We start from the raw sequence: 8,370 nt of genomic DNA on the forward strand, positions 1-8,370 counted from the left end.
AAGTATTTCTTTATATATTTTCTATAGTGCTGGCTTAATAGTCATAAAAAAATTCTTTCTGTTTCTACTTGTCTTGGAGGATTTTTATATATTCTTTAATTCTGAAGGATAGCTTTGCTGTACATAGCAATTTTGGTTGACAGTCATTTTCTTTCAGGTCTTGGAACACATTTATTCCAAGCCCTCCTGATTTTTATGATGTTTGCTGAGAAATCAGAAGACATTCTGATATTTTTTTAAGGTGCTTAAAATTTTATGGTCATTCTGTATGTTAAATATTTTAATTACAATATGTAGTGAAAAGTTTGTTTTTTTTTTTTTTAATTTATGTTGTCTATTTGGGGTTCTGAATGTAGCCTGTATCTGAATGTCAATCTCACACTCAATATCATATCTCTGAAAAGTTTATCCATGCCCTTAATTTGCATATCAAATTCCTCTTTAATTCCAACAATCTTTTTTCTCCAACAATTCTTAAACTTGATATTTATGTTATCCAAGAGTTCTTATATATTTTGACCATGGTTACTTATATTCTTTTCTTTAATACTGGCTGAATATTTAAGGCCAGTCATTTTGTTTTTCAGCTTTTTGTTGTTGTTGTTGTGCTGGGGGTTGATCCCAGGAACTTGTGCATGTAAGCCAAGCACTCTGACAACTGAGCTAAATTCCTAGCCTTGTTTTTTCAGCTTTTGGGATTCTGTCTTCAGTATGTTCTACATTATTAGAGAGCATTTCAAATGAACCCTTTGTGTGTGTGTGTGTGTGTGTGTGCCTTTCATTTCCAGGATTTCTACTTCTTTTTCAATATTTCTATCTTTTTATTAAATTTAATGATATCCATTATTAACTTCCTTGCTTTACTATGTTCCCTTGGAATTCATTGATTATTTTTATTATCATTCTTATGAACAGTTTACCTGCTATTCCCTCCACTTCAATATATTTGAAGTCATTTGCTGGTGAATTATGAGCTTTAGGAGGTAATGTGTTGCCTTGTTGTTGTTTTTTTCATATTTCTTGTATTCCTAGTTTGGGTTTTATGCTTCTGTCCAGATAAATTTCTTTTCCCCTCATGAGTGGGCCACTTTAGGGCACAGCCTTCCCTTGGCAAAGTATCCTTGAGTGATCTAGATTGAGGGTATAGATGTGGTATCCATTCATTTTTGCTGTAGTAGTGAATGTGAGTGGGACCTGAGCCCTGTCCCCCACTTGTTCTTACTTGGGGTCTGGCCATTAGTTTGGGGATTTTTGTTTCTTTTACTCTTCGTATTAAAATGTTGCTGAAGTTTTGACAGTGGTTACTTTATGTGTGTGTGTGGAGGTACAATGTCTCCTGGGTGGTTTTACTTCAGCCGAAGTCTCTACCTTGTGAACTGGAAAAATGGAAAAATACTCTTTATTAAAGAAAATAAAATGTATCTGGGAGGTAAAAGAAAGTTTAGAATATTCAAAATGTGAACAAAGAAGGCAGAAGAGATTTAGTAAGTGATACCTATAAAGAAGGAGAAGAAAAATAGGGGGAAAAAAGTTAAGGGAGACAGACAGAATAAGAGAATTTGACTGCTGGTGAAAAAAGCAAGGAGAGAAAGAGAAACAAGATGTTTTAAAACTTCAGCCTTTTCACCACTGTGACTAAAAGACCTGATAAAAAACAATAAAGAGAACAGAAGGTTTGTTTTGGGCTCATGGTTTCTAAGGTGTGAGTCTATAGATGGTGGATCTATTGGTCTGGGCCTAAGAAAGGGCAGAACAATATGTTGAAAGGATGTGGAAACCAGGTGCAGGGGGCACATGCTTGTAATCCAGTGGCTCTGAAGACTGAGGCAGAAGGATTCCAAGTTCAAAGCCAGCCTTAGCAACTTAGCCAGACCCTGAATAACTTATCAAGACCCTGTCTCAAAATAAAAAAAACAAAATAAATAAGGGTTAGGGATGTGGCTCAGTGGTTAATCGCCCCTGGGTTCAATTTCTGGTGTGAAAAAGAAGAAGGGGGGTGGGGGAAGAAGAAGGAGAAAGAGGAAGGGGAGGAGGAGGGGAAGAAGGAGAAGAAGAAGAGTGGAGTAAGAAAGGGTGTAACAGAGGAAAGCAGCTCATGACATGGAACCAGGAAGCAGAGAGTGTTCCACTTACTGAAAAAAAAAAAAGATTATATTTCCTAAAGTCCCACCCCTAGTGACCAATGTCTTCCAGCCACATCCCACATGACTACAGTTACCACCCAGTTAATCCCTGTCAGTTAACTACAGTTACCACCCAGTTAATCCCTGTCAGTGGATTACTGCACTGATTAGGTTTACTCTCTCATGACTTAATCGTTTCACTTTTGAACTTTCTTGCATTGTATTACACATGAGTTTTAGGGATACCTCATATCTAAACCATAACAAAAGAATAACAAAGTCGAAATAAACAAAACCCTAACCCTCAAAATAAAAGGAAAAATAATTATCATTAAAGAACCTAAAAATGAGAAAAAGAAAGAGAATATTGATATCTATGAACCACTCAGCACAGCAAAAAAAAAATAGGAGGAGGAGAAGGAGGAGGAAGAGGAGGAAGAGGAGGAGGAGAAGGAAGAGATGGAGGAGGAAGAAGAGGAGGAGGAGGTGGTGGAGGAAGAGGAGGAGGAAAGAAAGAAAAGAGAAAAGGGATTCTTAATGAAAAATGAAAGAATCGTCTCCACTAAGGTGGTCAAAATGACAAGATGAATGGGGATGAATGGTCACTGCCTATGTATGACTCTCTTTTTGCTTTCTTCTTGGGCTATTAGGCTATGGAGAAGGAGGGAGGGAGGAAGGGAGGGAGGGAGGGAGGGAGGGAGAGAGAGAGAGAGAGAGAGAGAGAGAGAGAGAGAGAGAGAGAGAGAGAGAGAGAGAGAGACTGACTCTATCAAGAGCCAGCCAGCAAGTGCAGGGGGTGGGAGGTGAATTCTTTCTTTTGTGCTGCTCACAGAATTACCAACTGGAGTGGCCTAAAATTGAAGCTGTTTAGAATAGCTCTCAGTTTTCTTTCTCACCAGTGTAGAGTAGGATGCAATGGAAAGTATTGTCAACTGGAGTTTGTTTGGACAGACCAGATTGATGCACTCCTAGGATGTGGTTGTTTCAGAGCTCTAAGAGGCAAGGTCCAGCATCTAGACATTAGATCTAATTAGTCCTTTGGGATTTTGCTGGGTGGTATCTGCTTTGGAGAGATGAGATCAACACACCCATTGGGCCAGACAATGTGGATCTCTGCTGGGAGTCTGGATCTCAGGACCCTCCCAAGAATTCTACTAATGGAGCAAGAAAGCCAGTCCTCCTCCACAGTTCTCACACACTCAACTGCCCATGAATGTGGCCTTCTCAGGCTCAGTCCCTGAATGCAGTTTCCTGAGCTTCTTCAACTGGGCATGTGAACCACCAGACTCAAAGGGAAATTGAGTTGTACTTTCCTCTGTATTTCTGACTTGAATATCCCTGGGTACAATCCACACTGTGCCTGTTTCAGTCATGGTCTTCTAGGTACACCCAGGGCCACATGGTAGGCACTTGTTGGAACAGAATGGCAAAGTTTGTTATTATCTCCCAGACTCCAAAGCACCAAGCTTTGATGGGACCCTCTTAAGTGGCTCTTGCCTCAGCTCTGTGCTTGGCAGTTGAGAAACTGCACTTTTCAAACACCAGTTCCCTGCCAAGTCTCTGGATAGCCTACGTTTGCACTGTTTTTCTGATATGTAGGTTTTTCCAGTGTTTCCCTCTTTGTATTATCCCTCCTTTCTACAGTGAACCAGTGCTGCTGCTGCAACTACAACTAATGTAGCTACAATGTGTTCTTGTTCGTCATTCAAGGCATCCAAACTTTTGAGTCTTTAAGAGACTCTGAGTGTTCAATATTGAATTTCATTGCAATGCTTCTTCTTACCTCTCTGAGAAGCAGTACTTCCACTGCTGGAATCCCAAGCTACATAGCAACTGCAAATGCAGCCTTCCTCTAATCCACCATTTTGAACCCCAGTATGTACCCTTTTTTGATTGGCTCATTTCACTTAACAATAATCCTTCATAGTCCCTCCACATCTTTTCATGACTTGATGGCTCACTTGTTTTGAGTGCTGAATAATATTCTGTATGCTTTATTTATCCATTTACTTTGAAGGATGTGTTGTTATTTCCATATTTTGGCAATTATAAATAAAACCACTGTAAATATCTGTATGCAAAGTTTTTTGTGAATATATTTTCAGCTTCTTAGGGTAAATACCAAGGAGCATTATTGTGGGATCATATGATATGATTATGTTTAGTATTGTATATGTCTGTATCAAATTTTCACCAGCAGTTGCTCCACATCCTTATCCACATTTGGTGTTCTGAGAGTTCCAGATTACATAGGGGTATTTTATTAAATTGAATTTGCATTTCCCTAGTGACATGTGGTATGGGAAAGAACTTTTTCATATATTTATTTGATAATTGTGTCATATATAATTTTACCTATTGTGTATCCTATTTTATGCTTTATTTTAAACATTTATTTACATGTCTGGGAGTTTTTTATGTCATCATTTAATGAATGTATAATATCAATAGAATGAATTAAATCTCCTTTAGCCATTTTTGTATTGATATTGTCCAGTTTTTTCTTATTAAAATAAGGGTACATGAGACATCCTTACATACATGTCTTTTGTGCAGTACACTTATTTAATTAACAATTCTTAATGAGAACTATCTAGTTGATATTGTTACAGGATTTTGTTGGTATTCACTTGTGCACAACAAAACTTTCAATGATTTTTGCCCTGTGAGAGCTTAAAAATGATGGTGGAGACAAGCAACAAAAAATATAAATAGTAAAAATTAAATTATAGAATGGATATTTGGAAAAGAAAAAGTAGACCAATGTAGGGGGGGTCAGAGAAATGTGCAGAGTGGAATGTTGGTTAAATTTAAATGAGATGATTAAGGAGGATTTAATTGGAAATGCATCCCATGATCAAGGACTTGAAGGATATGGGGACATTTACCATCTGGTGGAAGTTCATTTGCAGGATGGGAACAACAGGTACAGAAGCCTTTTATGCAAGAAGATGACAGGCCTGTTGGGGAGGAAGCAACAGAGAGTTGTAGCTAGAGCAGAGCACCATGATCAATGAGGACAATAGTAGATTAGAAGGTCAGAGAGGTCAGAGTTGCGGGGTAGAGAAGTTAATGTAAAACCTTGGAAAACTTATGAGGACCTGAGGTTTTCCTCTGAGTGACGTGTAGGGGCAGTAAGAAATTTAAGAGAGGAGGTACATGACTTATTTTCATGCAGATTCTGTCTGGCTATGCTGTTAAAGATAGATTGTGTAGAGTACAAGGGGTGAGTCAGAAAGACCATTACAGAACTGATGAAGCACAGACCACAGTAGTGGAGATAAAAGATGAAAACAGAGCCATCAGACCAGTAGATAACAAATAGCTTGTTTATATACTGACAAAATAATCCAGTAGTGAGGGGAAAATAGAGTAGCAGGAGAATTGCTGGAAAATGTTCATTAGTAAACACTAACTGCTGGAATCTTGTGCCCATGTGAAGATACTGGTACATAGTATTTCAGACAGTTTATCTCAGGAAACAAGATGGATAGCCAAGTATGGGTTTCTTTCTGTTCAGTGCACATGTGTGGTGATAGGGATTTGGATGAGATCAGTTATACAGATGAAAAAGGAGAAGAATGTGTAAAATTAAAATAGTAGAGTCAAGGGATTAATAGGATGGAAAATGTTATGACTGCTTGACTAACATTAAAATGTCTCATAAGATTGGATGGTCATATATATTTTTTCTCTACCTATGTTTACAAAAAAAAATTGCTGTCATAGAGAATGGTTGTCTGGATTTATTCAGGTTGTCATCTTGCCAAACAAATAAAAGTCAGAAAAAGAAGACAGGCAGTTAAGGGCATACATCAATAAGTGATTATAAAGATGAGCCACAAATTGATTTCAATTGACATATAATCCACGTATTTCTTGAGTACACTATGAAATTCAATACACATATTTAGTGTATAATAAACAAATCAGTGTGATTAGTATTTTTATTTCCTCAAATATTTATTATTTCTATGTGTTGGAAACTTCTTAACTTTGCTTCTCTATTTAGTTTGAAATGTATAATAAGTTGTTGTAGCCTATAGTCACCCTACTTTGCTAAAGGACATTAGAACTAATTCCCCCTAACTGTATTTTGATGTCTGTTATCTAATTTCTTTCTATTCCTCCCACCATTATTATCTTTAGTGACCTTTATTATATTTCCTATTTCTGTAAGATCCAAATTTTAACTTCCACAAAGGAGTATAAACCTTTGTCTCTCTGTGCCTGATTTATTTCACTTAATATAATGTATTCCAGTTCCATCCATGTTGCTGCAAATGACAGAATTAAATGGATCTTTACAGTGGAGTAAAATTCAATTGTATATAAAGATCATATTTTCTTTATCCATTCATCTATCAGCATGTACCTGGAAATCAGGCAAGGAGGACAATGAGAAAACCAAAGGGGTGAGGCAGAGTAAAAAGTTGGTTATATCAGTTGATTGGAGATCCCAGAGGCATTAACAAACTTTCTTTTTAAAGAAAGTCATCTGGAAAGATAAATATTGATGGTCAGAAAGAGACATAGACAATTGGAATTATGTTGGGGCTTTCATTTGTGTTTTTTTTTTTTTTTTTGTTGTTGTTGTTGTTGTTTTAGTTTTTCTTTCTTTTTTTTTTTTTTTAATGTGGTGCTGATGATAGAACCCAGTGCCTCATGTGTGCTAGGCAAGCACTCTACCACTGAGCCACATCCCCAACCTGGGTTTTAATTTTCGATAACAAAACAAATTTTGATAACAAAACAAATAGATAAGGTAGATGGTGGGCATCATTAGATCATTAGAACATAAAATTCAAAGATCTGAGAATTTAGGGTATTGGATGGGACATCTGTAGGAGATACTGAAATTACTGTGAATGAACACATCTTATGCAAAGGAGAAGGGAGTCAGAAGGTAAGTCAGGAAATCAACAGGATAGTCTGGGAATGTAAGTCTAGCAATAATAATGAGGGGAGTTGGGTGATGTAACAGCAGAACACGAGATAAAAATAAAGGGGATTATAGAGAGGACCAAAGAGAAGATAGTTTGATAGGAGAAATAAAGAACCAAGATAGCACACACTTCATTTCCAGATCCAATAAGAGAAAGGCTGTGGGAGTGGAAACAGCCACCAGCTGACAGGGAAACAAAGCCTTTGAAAGAGCTCTTCTTCAATAAAGCAAATTAAATAACAAAATAAATATTTTATTTATTTATTTATTTATTTATTTATTATGGTGCTAGAGATTGAACCCAGGGCCCTGTGCATGTGAGACAAGCACTCTACCAACTGAGCTATATCCCCAGCTCACAAAATAAATATGTTAGATAAAACAGAGATTAATAAATTTTGCTAAAAATTAAAATAAAATAAAAAGAAATTTTGCTAAGGAAAAACTGTGAATTCCAGAGGCCCCAATGGAAGACTAGCAAAAGAGAGAGAAGTATAGAAAGGTATAAATATGAGTAAAGAGTTAAAGGGATTGGGGTTTGGAAACTGGGGAATTCCCCTTGGAAATTATATCAGAATAAATGGACAAAATAAGTGGGTTCCAGTCATTTCAAGGCACATGGTGGTGGCAAGTCTTAAGAACAGGTTTCTAGGAAGAATGGGTATTGGCATACCCTCTGGAGAAATCAGTGGAAATGAGCAAGTTTGGGGATTAGCTCATTCAGTTAACAATATTCATTGAACAGCTACTGCATATTATACACTGTTACAAGTGCTAACAGTTCAACTCTAAAAATAAGCATAGTTCTTACCTCATGAAACTTATATGTGAATTAAGAAGACAGAATAAATAACTGTATAGTAATAATAGTATCAGTTACCAGTAAGGGCAATGTAAATAATACACTAGAGGAGGAAGATAAAGTTTAATGGGGTGCTATTTTCTAGAGGGTATATAAGGAAGACCTCATCAAGAAAATAATAGGTGAAGAATGCATTAAATGAAATGAAGAAGTGAGTTTGGCAAATAACTGAGGAAGACAATTCCAGTCAATACAAGAGCATAAAATCATTTTGTGTATGTAAATGACAGCAAGAAATTCAGCGTGACAGGTGTACAACAAGAGAAAGAAGAGGAGTAATAGGAAATTATCTGAGGTGGGAGCAGTCACCAGGATCCCAATTCAAATGTGTGAAATGTACTGTGTGCACATGTAAGATTCATAAAAGAGGGATTGCTGCATCAGTCAAATCAAGCAAAAGATATATTCACTTCCAAAATGTTTAAATTGATTCTATGCAA

The sequence above is a fragment of the Marmota monax genome, unplaced genomic scaffold (genome assembly GCF_021218885.2).
Source record: "Marmota monax isolate L192 unplaced genomic scaffold, Marmota_monax_Labrador192_F-V1.1 WCK01_AAM20220418_F8-fsc00046, whole genome shotgun sequence".
NCBI classification, from domain to species: Eukaryota; Metazoa; Chordata; class Mammalia; order Rodentia; family Sciuridae; genus Marmota; species Marmota monax.